Here is a 13,063-nt window from a genome sequence, read left to right on the forward strand (position 1 = left end):
TCGCTAGCCATCGATATCCATCGGTAGCGATCTTCTCGCTTCTGAGGGATATCGATGTGTACCGATAGGTGTGGAATTGGACAGGCTTTGATGCCCCTCCCTATAAGAGAGGTATCGATGGCAAGACTGCTTGGATGCCTCACAAGAAGAGGATCGGCCCCGTGCCAAAAGCGAAAATGCCCGTGGAGATCGACAGCCATCGCTAGGCATCGAGAGTTAGGCACGCCTCTCGCTCTCGATGCCTCCCGCTGGCTACGGAGCTGTGGAGCTCAACAGCTTCTGAGGCAGAGCGAGAGGGCTCGCTCTCTCTGCGTGTCGTTCCCGCACCATGCCTATGGAAATCAATGCTCCAGAAGGGCCCTCGATCCCCAAAATGGTCAATGTCGAGAGGTCTCGGGGCCTCCCAAGAGCAACACGGCCCACAGCCCGCAAGCTCTGCATGCCTCTCGAGATCGGCAGCTCCCGCTGCCTATCGCTAGCCATCGATATCCATCGGTAGCGATCTTCTCGCTTCTGAGGGATATCGATGTGTACCGATAGGTGTGGAATTGGACAGGCTTTGATGCCCCTCCCTATAAGAGAGGTATCGATGGCAAGACTGCTTGGATGCCTCACAAGAAGAGGATCGGCCCCGTGCCAAAAGCGAAAATGCCCGTGGAGATCGACAGCCATCGCTAGGCATCGAGAGTTAGGCACGCCTCTCGCTCTCGATGCCTCCCGCTGGCTACGGAGCTGTGGAGATTAACAGCTTCTGAGGCAGAGCGAGAGGGCTCGCTCTCTCTGCGTGTCATTCCCGCACCATGCCTATGGAAATCAATGCTCCAGAAGGGCCCTCGATCCCCAAAATGGTCAATGTCGAGAGGTCTCGGGGCCTCCCAAGAGCAACACGGCCCACAGCCCGCAAGCTCTGCATGCCTCTCGAGATCGGCAGCTCCCGCTGCCTATCGCTAGCCATCGATATCCATCGGTAGCGATCTTATCGCTTCCGAGGGATATCGATGTGTATTGATAGGTGTGGAATTGGACAGGCTTCGATGCCCCTCCCTATCGAGAGGTATCGATGGCGGGATTGCTTGGATGCCTCACAAGAAGAGGATCGGCCCCGTGCCAAAAGCGAAAATGCCCGTGGAGATCGACAGCCATCGCTAGGCATTGAGAGTTAGGCACGCCTCTCGCTCTCGATGCCTCCCGCTGGCTACGGAGCTGTGGAGCTCAACAGCTTCTGAGGCAGAGCGAGAGGGCTCGCTCTCTCTGCGTGTCGTTCCCGCACCATGCCTATGGAAATCAATGCTCCAGAAGGGCCCTCGATCCCCAAAATGGTCAATGTCGAGAGGTCTCGGGGCCTCCCAAGAGCAACACGGCCCACAGCCCGCAAGCTCTGCATGCCTCTCGAGATCGGCAGCTCCCGCTGCCTATCGCTAGCCATCGATATCCATCGGTAGCAATCTTATCGCTTCCGAGGGATATCGATGTGTATCGATAGGTGTGGAATTGGACAGGCTTCGATGCCCCTCCCTATCGAGAGGTATCGATGGCAAGACTGCTTGGATGCCTCACAAGAAGAGGATCGGCCCCGTGCCAAAAGCGAAAATGCCCGTGGAGATCGACAGCCATCGCTAGGCATCGAGAGTTAGGTACGCCTCTCGTTATTGATGCCTCCCGCTGGCTACGGAGCTGTGGAGATCGACAGCTTCTGAGGCAGAGCGAGAGGGCTCGCTCTCTCTGCGTGTCGTTCCCGCACCATGCCTATGGAAATCAATGCTCCAGAAGGGCCCTCGATCCCCAAAACGGTCAATGTCGACAGGTCTCGGGGCCTCCCAGGAGCAACACGGCCCACAGCCCGCAAGCTCTGCATGCCTCTCGAGATCAGCAGCTCCTGCTGCCTATCGCTAGCCATCGATATCCATCGGTAGCGATCTTCTCGCTTCTGAGGGATATCGATGTGTACCGATAGGTGTGGAATTGGACAGGCTTCGATGCCCCTCCCTATCGAGAGGTATTGATGGTGAGACCGTTTGGATGCCTCACAAGAAGAGGATCGGCCCCGTGCCAAAAGCGAAAATGCCCGTGGAGATCGACAGCCATCGCTAGGCATTGAGAGTTAGGCACGCCTCTCGCTCTCGATGCCTCCCGCTGGCTACGGAGCTGTGGAGCTCAACAGCTTCTGAGCCAGAGCGAGAGGGCTCGCTCTCTCTGCGTGTCGTTCCCGCACCATGCCTATGGAAATCAATGCTCCAGAAGGGCCCTCGATCCCCAAAATGGTCAATGTCGAGAGGTCTCGGGGCCTCCCAAGAGCAACACGGCCCACAGCCCGCAAGCTCTGCATGCCTCTCGAGATCGGCAGCTCCCGCTGCCTATCGCTAGCCATCGATATCCATCGGTAGCGATCTTCTCGCTTCCGAGGGATATCGATGTGTATTGATAGGTGTGGAATTGGACAGGCTTCGATGCCCCTCCCTATCGAGAGGTATCGATGGCAAGACTGCTTGGATGCCTCACAAGAAGAGGATCGGCCCCGTGCCAAAAGCGAAAATGCCCGTGGAGATCGACAGCCATCGCTAGGCATTGAGAGTTAGGCACGCCTCTCGCTCTCGATGCCTCCCGCTGGCTACGGAGCTGTGGAGCTCAACAGCTTCTGAGGCAGAGCGAGAGGGCTCGCTCTCTCTGCGTGTCGTTCCCGCACCATGCCTATGGAAATCAATGCTCCAGAAGGGCCCTCGATCCCCAAAATGGTCAATGTCGAGAGGTCTCGGGGCCTCCCAAGAGCAACACGGCCCACAGCCCGCAAGCTCTGCATGCCTCTCGAGATCGGCAGCTCCCGCTGCCTATCGCTAGCCATCGATATCCATCGGTAGCAATCTTCTCGCTTCCGAGGGATATCGATGTGTATCGATAGGTGTGGAATTGGACAGGCTTCGATGCCCCTCCCTATCGAGAGGTATCGATGGCAAGACTGCTTGGATGCCTCACAAGAAGAGGATCGGCCCCGTGCCAAAAGCGAAAATGCCCGTGGAGATCGACAGCCATCGCTAGGCATCGAGAGTTAGGTACGCCTCTCGTTATTGATGCCTCCCGCTGGCTACGGAGCTGTGGAGATCGACAGCTTCTGAGGCAGAGCGAGAGGGCTCGCTCTCTCTGCGTGTCGTTCCCGCACCATGCCTATGGAAATCAATGCTCCAGAAGGGCCCTCGATCCCCAAAACGGTCAATGTCGACAGGTCTCGGGGCCTCCCAGGAGCAACACGGCCCACAGCCCGCAAGCTCTGCATGCCTCTCGAGATCAGCAGCTCCTGCTGCCTATCGCTAGCCATCGATATCCATCGGTAGCGATCTTCTCGCTTCTGAGGGATATCGATGTGTACCGATAGGTGTGGAATTGGACAGGCTTCGATGCCCCTCCCTATCGAGAGGTATTGATGGTGAGACCGTTTGGATGCCTCACAAGAAGAGGATCGGCCCCGTGCCAAAAGCGAAAATGCCCGTGGAGATCGACAGCCATCGCTAGGCATTGAGAGTTAGGCACGCCTCTCGCTCTCGATGCCTCCCGCTGGCTACGGAGCTGTGGAGCTCAACAGCTTCTGAGCCAGAGCGAGAGGGCTCGCTCTCTCTGCGTGTCGTTCCCGCACCATGCCTATGGAAATCAATGCTCCAGAAGGGCACTCGATCCCCAAAATGGTCAATGTCGAGAGGTCTCGGGGCCTCCCAAGAGCAACACGGCCCACAGCCCGCAAGCTCTGCATGCCTCTCGAGATCGGCAGCTCCCGCTGCCTATCGCTAGCCATCGATATCCATCGGTAGCGATCTTCTCGCTTCTGAGGGATATCGATGTGTACCGATAGGTGTGGAATTGGACAGGCTTTGATGCCCCTCCCTATAAGAGAGGTATCGATGGCAAGACTGCTTGGATGCCTCAGAAGAAGAGGATCGGCCCCGTGCCAAAAGCGAAAATGCCCGTGGAGATCGACAGCCATCGCTAGGCATTGAGAGTTAGGCACGCCTCTCGCTCTCGATGCCTCCCGCTGGCTACGGAGCTGTGGAGATTAACAGCTTCTGAGGCAGAGCGAGAGGGCTCGCTCTCTCTGCGTGTCATTCCCGCACCATGCCTATGGAAATCAATGCTCCAGAAGGGCCCTCGATCCCCAAAATGGTCAATGTCGAGAGGTCTCGGGGCCTCCCAAGAGCAACACGGCCCACAGCCCGCAAGCTCTGCATGCCTCTCGAGATCGGCAGCTCCCGCTGCCTATCGCTAGCCATCGATATCCATCGGTAGCAATCTTATCGCTTCCGAGGGATATCGATGTGTATCGATAGGTGTGGAATTGGACAGGCTTCGATGCCCCTCCCTATCGAGAGGTATCGATGGCAAGACTGCTTGGATGCCTCACAAGAAGAGGATCGGCCCCGTGCCAAAAGCGAAAATGCCCGTGGAGATCGACAGCCATCGCTAGGCATCGAGAGTTAGGTACGCCTCTCGTTATTGATGCCTCCCGCTGGCTACGGAGCTGTGGAGATCGACAGCTTCTGAGGCAGAGCGAGAGGGCTCGCTCTCTCTGCGTGTCGTTCCCGCACCATGCCTATGGAAATCAATGCTCCAGAAGGGCCCTCGATCCCCAAAACGGTCAATGTCGACAGGTCTCGGGGCCTCCCAGGAGCAACACGGCCCACAGCCCGCAAGCTCTGCATGCCTCTCGAGATCAGCAGCTCCCGCTGCCTATCGCTAGCCATCGATATCCATCGGTAGCGATCTTCTCGCTTCTGAGGGATATCGATGTGTACCGATAGGTGTGGAATTGGACAGGCTTCGATGCCCCTCCCTATCGAGAGGTATTGATGGTGAGACCGTTTGGATGCCTCACAAGAAGAGGATCGGCCCCGTGCCAAAAGCGAAAATGCCCGTGGAGATCGACAGCCATCGCTAGGCATTGAGAGTTAGGCACGCCTCTCGCTCTCGATGCCTCCCGCTGGCTACGGAGCTGTGGAGCTCAACAGCTTCTGAGCCAGAGCGAGAGGGCTCGCTCTCTCTGCGTGTCGTTCCCGCACCATGCCTATGGAAATCAATGCTCCAGAAGGGCCCTCGATCCCCAAAATGGTCAATGTCGAGAGGCCTCGGGGCCTCCCAAGAGCAACACGGCCCACAGCCCGCAAGCTCTGCATGCCTCTCGAGATCGGCAGCTCCCGCTGCCTATCGCTAGCCATCGATATCCATCGGTAGCGATCTTATCGCTTCTGAGGGATATCGATGTGTACCGATAGGTGTGGAATTGGACAGGCTTTGATGCCCCTCCCTATAAGAGAGGTATCGATGGCAAGACTGCTTGGATGCCTCACAAGAAGAGGATCGGCCCCGTGCCAAAAGCGAAAATGCCCGTGGAGATCGACAGCCATCGCTAGGCATTGAGAGTTAGGCACGCCTCTCGCTCTCGATGCCTCCCGCTGGCTACGGAGCTGTGGAGATTAACAGCTTCTGAGGCAGAGCGAGAGGGCTCGCTCTCTCTGCGTGTCATTCCCGCACCATGCCTATGGAAATCAATGCTCCAGAAGGGCCCTCGATCCCCAAAATGGTCAATGTCGAGAGGTCTCGGGGCCTCCCAAGAGCAACACGGCCCACAGCCCGCAAGCTCTGCATGCCTCTCGAGATCGGCAGCTCCCGCTGCCTATCGCTAGCCATCGATATCCATCGGTAGCGATCTTCTCGCTTCCGAGGGATATCGATGTGTATTGATAGGTGTGGAATTGGACAGGCTTCGATGCCCCTCCCTATCGAGAGGTATCGATGGCGGGATTGCTTGGATGCCTCACAAGAAGAGGATCGGCCCCGTGCCAAAAGCGAAAATGCCCGTGGAGATCGACAGCCATCGCTAGGCATTGAGAGTTAGGCACGCCTCTCGCTCTCGATGCCTCCCGCTGGCTACGGAGCTGTGGAGCTCAACAGCTTCTGAGGCAGAGCGAGAGGGCTCGCTCTCTCTGCGTGTCGTTCCCGCACCATGCCTATGGAAATCAATGCTCCAGAAGGGCCCTCGATCCCCAAAATGGTCAATGTCGAGAGGCCTCGGGGCCTCCCAGGAGCAACACGGCCCACAGCCCGCAAGCTCTGCATGCCTCTCGAGATCGGCAGCTCCCGCTGCCTATCGCTAGCCATCGATATCCATCGGTAGCAATCTTATCGCTTCCGAGGGATATCGATGTGTATCGATAGGTGTGGAATTGGACAGGCTTCGATGCCCCTCCCTATCGAGAGGTATCGATGGCAAGACTGCTTGGATGCCTCACAAGAAGAGGATCGGCCCCGTGCCAAAAGCGAAAATGCCCGTGGAGATCGACAGCCATCGCTAGGCATCGAGAGTTAGGTACGCCTCTCGTTATTGATGCCTCCCGCTGGCTACGGAGCTGTGGAGATCGACAGCTTCTGAGGCAGAGCGAGAGGGCTCGCTCTCTCTGTGTGTCGTTCCCGCACCATGCCTATGGAAATCAATGCTCCAGAAGGGCCCTCGATCCCCAAAACGGTCAATGTCGACAGGTCTCGGGGCCTCCCAGGAGCAACACGGCCCACAGCCCGCAAGCTCTGCATGCCTCTCGAGATCAGCAGCTCCTGCTGCCTATCGCTAGCCATCGATATCCATCGGTAGCGATCTTCTCGCTTCTGAGGGATATCGATGTGTACCGATAGGTGTGGAATTGGACAGGCTTCGATGCCCCTCCCTATCGAGAGGTATTGATGGTGAGACCGTTTGGATGCCTCACAAGAAGAGGATCGGCCCCGTGCCAAAAGCGAAAATGCCCGTGGAGATCGACAGCCATCGCTAGGCATTGAGAGTTAGGCACGCCTCTCGCTCTCGATGCCTCCCGCTGGCTACGGAGCTGTGGAGCTCAACAGCTTCTGAGGAAGAGCGAGAGGGCTCGCTCGCTCTGCGTGTCGTTCCCGCACCATGCCTATGGAAATCAATGCTCCAGAAGGGCCCTCGATCCCCAAAATGGTCAATGTCGAGAGGTCTCGGGGCCTCCCAAGAGCAACACGGCCCACAGCCCGCAAGCTCTGCATGCCTCTCGAGATCGGCAGCTCCCGCTGCCTATCGCTAGCCATCGATATCCATCGGTAGCGATCTTCTCGCTTCTGAGGGATATCGATGTGTACCGATAGGTGTGGAATTGGACAGGCTTCGATGCCCCTCCCTATAAGAGAGGTATCGATGGCAAGACTGCTTGGATGCCTCACAAGAAGAGGATCGGCCCCGTGCCAAAAGCGAAAATGCCCGTGGAGATCGACAGCCATCGCTAGGCATCGAGAGTTAGGTACGCCTCTCGTTATTGATGCCTCCCGCTGGCTACGGAGCTGTGGAGATCGACAGCTTCTGAGGCAGAGCGAGAGGGCTCGCTCTCTCTGCGTGTCGTTCCCGCACCATGCCTATGGAAATCAATGCTCCAGAAGGGCCCTCGATCCCCAAAACGGTCAATGTCGAGAGGTCTCGGGGCCTCCCAGGAGCAACACGGCCCACAGCCCGCAAGCTCTGCATGCCTCTCGAGATCAGCAGCTCCTGCTGCCTATCGCTAGCCATCGATATCCATCGGTAGCGATCTTCTCGCTTCTGAGGGATATCGATGTGTACCGATAGGTGTGGAATTGGACAGGCTTCGATGCCCCTCCCTATCGAGAGGTATTGATGGTGAGACCGTTTGGATGCCTCACAAGAAGAGGATCGGCCCCGTGCCAAAAGCGAAAATGCCCGTGGAGATCGACAGCCATCGCTAGGCATTGAGAGTTAGGCACGCCTCTCGCTCTCGATGCCTCCCGCTGGCTACGGAGCTGTGGAGCTCAACAGCTTCTGAGCCAGAGCGAGAGGGCTCGCTCTCTCTGCGTGTCGTTCCCGCACCATGCCTATGGAAATCAATGCTCCAGAAGGGCCCTCGATCCCCAAAATGGTCAATGTCGAGAGGTCTCGGGGCCTCCCAAGAGCAACACGGCCCACAGCCCGCAAGCTCTGCATGCCTCTCGAGATCGGCAGCTCCCGCTGCCTATCGCTAGCCATCGATATCCATCGGTAGCGATCTTCTCGCTTCTGAGGGATATCGATGTGTACCGATAGGTGTGGAATTGGACAGGCTTTGATGCCCCTCCCTATAAGAGAGGTATCGATGGCAAGACTGCTTGGATGCCTCACAAGAAGAGGATCGGCCCCGTGCCAAAAGCGAAAATGCCCGTGGAGATCGACAGCCATCGCTAGGCATCGAGAGTTAGGTACGCCTCTCGTTATTGATGCCTCCCGCTGGCTACGGAGCTGTGGAGATTAACAGCTTCTGAGGCAGAGCGAGAGGGCTCGCTCTCTCTGCGTGTCGTTCCCGCACCATGCCTATGGAAATCAATGCTCCAGAAGGGCCCTCGATCCCCAAAACGGTCAATGTCGACAGGTCTCGGGGCCTCCCAGGAGCAACACGGCCCACAGCCCGCAAGCTCTGCATGCCTCTCGAGATCAGCAGCTCCTGCTGCCTATCGCTAGCCATCGATATCCATCGGTAGCGATCTTCTCGCTTCTGAGGGATATCGATGTGTACCGATAGGTGTGGAATTGGACAGGCTTCGATGCCCCTCCCTATCGAGAGGTATTGATGGTGAGACCGTTTGGATGCCTCACAAGAAGAGGATCGGCCCCGTGCCAAAAGCGAAAATGCCCGTGGAGATCGACAGCCATCGCTAGGCATTGAGAGTTAGGCACGCCTCTCGCTCTCGATGCCTCCCGCTGGCTACGGAGCTGTGGAGCTCAACAGCTTCTGAGCCAGAGCGAGAGGGCTCGCTCTCTCTGCGTGTCGTTCCCGCACCATGCCTATGGAAATCAATGCTCCAGAAGGGCCCTCGATCCCCAAAATGGTCAATGTCGAGAGGTCTCGGGGCCTCCCAAGAGCAACACGGCCCACAGCCCGCAAGCTCTGCATGCCTCTCGAGATCGGCAGCTCCCGCTGCCTATCGCTAGCCATCGATATCCATCGGTAGCAATCTTATCGCTTCCGAGGGATATCGATGTGTATCGATAGGTGTGGAATTGGACAGGCTTCGATGCCCCTCCCTATCGAGAGGTATCGATGGCAAGACTGCTTGGATGCCTCACAAGAAGAGGATCGGCCCCGTGCCAAAAGCGAAAATGCCCGTGGAGATCGACAGCCATCGCTAGGCATCGAGAGTTAGGTACGCCTCTCGTTATTGATGCCTCCCGCTGGCTACGGAGCTGTGGAGATCGACAGCTTCTGAGGCAGAGCGAGAGGGCTCGCTCTCTCTGTGTGTCGTTCCCGCACCATGCCTATGGAAATCAATGCTCCAGAAGGGCCCTCGATCCCCAAAACGGTCAATGTCGACAGGTCTCGGGGCCTCCCAGGAGCAACACGGCCCACAGCCCGCAAGCTCTGCATGCCTCTCGAGATCAGCAGCTCCTGCTGCCTATCGCTAGCCATCGATATCCATCGGTAGCGATCTTCTCGCTTCTGAGGGATATCGATGTGTACCGATAGGTGTGGAATTGGACAGGCTTCGATGCCCCTCCCTATCGAGAGGTATTGATGGTGAGACCGTTTGGATGCCTCACAAGAAGAGGATCGTCCCCGTGCCAAAAGCGAAAATGCCCGTGGAGATCGACAGCCATCGCTAGGCATTGAGAGTTAGGCACGCCTCTCGCTCTCGATGCCTCCCGCTGGCTACGGAGCTGTGGAGCTCAACAGCTTCTGAGGAAGAGCGAGAGGGCTCGCTCGCTCTGCGTGTCGTTCCCGCACCATGCCTATGGAAATCAATGCTCCAGAAGGGCCCTCGATCCCCAAAATGGTCAATGTCGAGAGGTCTCGGGGCCTCCCAAGAGCAACACGGCCCACAGCCCGCAAGCTCTGCATGCCTCTCGAGATCGGCAGCTCCCGCTGCCTATCGCTAGCCATCGATATCCATCGGTAGCGATCTTCTCGCTTCTGAGGGATATCGATGTGTACCGATAGGTGTGGAATTGGACAGGCTTTGATGCCCCTCCCTATAAGAGAGGTATCGATGGCAAGACTGCTTGGATGCCTCACAAGAAGAGGATCGGCCCCGTGCCAAAAGCGAAAATGCCCGTGGAGATCGACAGCCATCGCTAGGCATCGAGAGTTAGGCACGCCTCTCGCTCTCGATGCCTCCCGCTGGCTACGGAGCTGTGGAGATTAACAGCTTCTGAGGCAGAGCGAGAGGGCTCGCTCTCTCTGCGTGTCATTCCCGCACCATGCCTATGGAAATCAATGCTCCAGAAGGGCCCTCGATCCCCAAAATGGTCAATGTCGAGAGGTCTCGGGGCCTCCCAAGAGCAACACGGCCCACAGCCCGCAAGCTCTGCATGCCTCTCGAGATCGGCAGCTCCCGCTGCCTATCGCTAGCCATCGATATCCATCGGTAGCGATCATCTCGCTTCTGAGGGATATCGATGTGTATCGATAGGTGTGGAATTGGACAGGCTTTGATGCCCCTCCCTATAAGAGAGGTATCGATGGCAAGACTGCTTGGATGCCTCACAAGAAGAGGATCGGCCCCGTGCCAAAAGCGAAAATGCCCGTGGAGATCGACAGCCATCGCTAGGCATCGAGAGTTAGGCACGCCTCTCGCTCTCGATGCCTCCCGCTGGCTACGGAGCTGTGGAGATTAACAGCTTCTGAGGCAGAGCGAGAGGGCTCGCTCTCTCTGCATGTCGTTCCCGCACCATGCCTATGGAAATCAATGCTCCAGAAGGGCCCTCGATCCCCAAAATGGTCAATGTCGACAGGCCTCGGGGCCTCCCAAGAGCAACACGGCCCACAGCCCGCAAGCTCTGCATGCCTCTCGAGATCGGCAGCTCCCGCTGCCTATCGCTAGCCATCGATATCCATCGGTAGCGATCTTCTCGCTTCCGAGGGATATCGATGTGTATCGATAGGTGTGGAATTGGACAGGCTTCGATGCCCCTCCCTATCGAGAGGTATCGATGGCGGGATTGCTTGGATGCCTCACAAGAAGAGGATCGGCCCCGTGCCAAAAGCGAAAATGCCCGTGGAGATCGACAGCCATCGCTAGGCATCGAGAGTTAGGCACGCCTCTCGCTCTCGATGCCTCCCGCTGGCTACGGAGCTGTGGAGCTCAACAGCTTCTGAGGCAGAGCGAGAGGGCTCGCTCTCTCTGTGTGTCGTTCCCGCACCATGCCTATGGAAATCAATGCTCCAGAAGGGCCCTCGATCCCCAAAATGGTCAATGTCGAGAGGTCTCGGGGCCTCCCAAGAGCAACACGGCCCACAGCCCGCAAGCTCTGCATGCCTCTCGAGATCGGCAGCTCCCACTGCCTATCGCTAGCCATCGATATCCATCGGTAGCAATCTTCTCGCTTCCGAGGGATATCGATGTGTATCGATAGGTGTGGAATTGGACAGGCTTCGATGCCCCTCGCTATCGAGAGGTATCGATGGCAAGACTGCTTGGATGCCTCACAAGAAGAGGATCGGCCCCGTGCCAAAAGCGAAAATGCCCGTGGAGATCGACAGCCATCGCTAGGCATTGAGAGTTAGGCACGCCTCTCGCTCTCGATGCCTCCCGCTGGCTACGGAGCTGTGGAGCTCAACAGCTTCTGAGGCAGAGCGAGAGGGCTCGCTCGCTCTGCGTGTCGTTCCCGCACCATGCCTATGGAAATCAATGCTCCAGAAGGGCCCTCGATCCCCAAAATGGTCAATGTCGAGAGGTCTCGGGGCCTCCCAAGAGCAACACGGCCCACAGCCCGCAAGCTCTGCATGCCTCTCGAGATCGGCAGCTCCCGCTGCCTATCGCTAGCCATCGATATCCATCGGTAGCAATCTTATCGCTTCCGAGGGATATCGATGTGTATCGATAGGTGTGGAATTGGACAGGCTTCGATGCCCCTCCCTATCGAGAGGTATTGATGGTGAGACCATTTGGATGCCTCGCAAGAAGAGGATCGGCCCCGTGCCAAAAGCGAAAATGCCCGTGGAGATCGACAGCCATCGCTAGGCATTGAGAGTTAGGCACGCCTCTCGCTCTCGATGCCTCCCGCTGGCTACGGAGCTGTGGAGATCGACAGCTTCTGAGCCAGAGCGAGAGGGCTCGCTCTCTCTGCGTGTCATTCCCGCACCATGCCTATGGAAATCAATGCTCCAGAAGGGCCCTCGATCCCCAAAATGGTCAATGTCGAGAGGTCTCGGGGCCTCCCAAGAGCAACACGGCCCACAGCCCGCAAGCTCTGCATGCCTCTCGAGATCGGCAGCTCCCGCTGCCTATCGCTAGCCATCGATATCCATCGGTAGCAATCTTATCGCTTCCGAGGGATATCGATGTGTATCGATAGGTGTGGAATTGGACAGGCTTCGATGCCCCTCCCTATCGAGAGGTATCGATGGCAAGACTGCTTGGATGCCTCGCAAGAAGAGGATCGGCCCCGTGCCAAAAGCGAAAATGCCCGTGGAGATCGACAGCCATCGCTAGGCATTGAGAGTTAGGCACGCCTCTCGCTCTCGATGCCTCCCACTGGCTACGGAGCTGTGGAGCTCAACAGCTTCTGAGGAAGAGCGAGAGGGCTCGCTCGCTCTGCGTGTCGTTCCCGCACCATGCCTATGGAAATCAATGCTCCAGAAGGGCCCTCGATCCCCAAAATGGTCAATGTCGAGAGGTCTCGGGGCCTCCCAAGAGCAACACGGCCCACAGCCCGCAAGCTCTGCATGCCTCTCGAGATCGGCAGCTCCCGCTGCCTATCGCTAGCCATCGATATCCATCGGTAGCGATCTTCTCGCTTCTGAGGGATATCGATGTGTATCGATAGGTGTGGAATTGGACAGGCTTCGATGCCCCTCCCTATCGAGAGGTATCGATGGCAAGACTGCTTGGATGCCTCACAAGAAGAGGATCGGCCCCGTGCCAAAAGCGAAAATGCCCGTGGAGATCGACAGCCATCGCTAGGCATCGAGAGTTAGGTACGCCTCTCGTTATTGATGCCTCCCGCTGGCTACGGAGCTGTGGAGATCGACAGCTTCTGAGGCAGAGCGAGAGGGCTCGCTCTCTCTGTGTGTCGTTCCCGCACCATGCCTATGGA

The sequence above is a fragment of the Dromaius novaehollandiae genome, chromosome 1 (genome assembly GCF_036370855.1).
Source record: "Dromaius novaehollandiae isolate bDroNov1 chromosome 1, bDroNov1.hap1, whole genome shotgun sequence".
NCBI lineage: Eukaryota > Metazoa > Chordata > Aves > Casuariiformes > Dromaiidae > Dromaius > Dromaius novaehollandiae.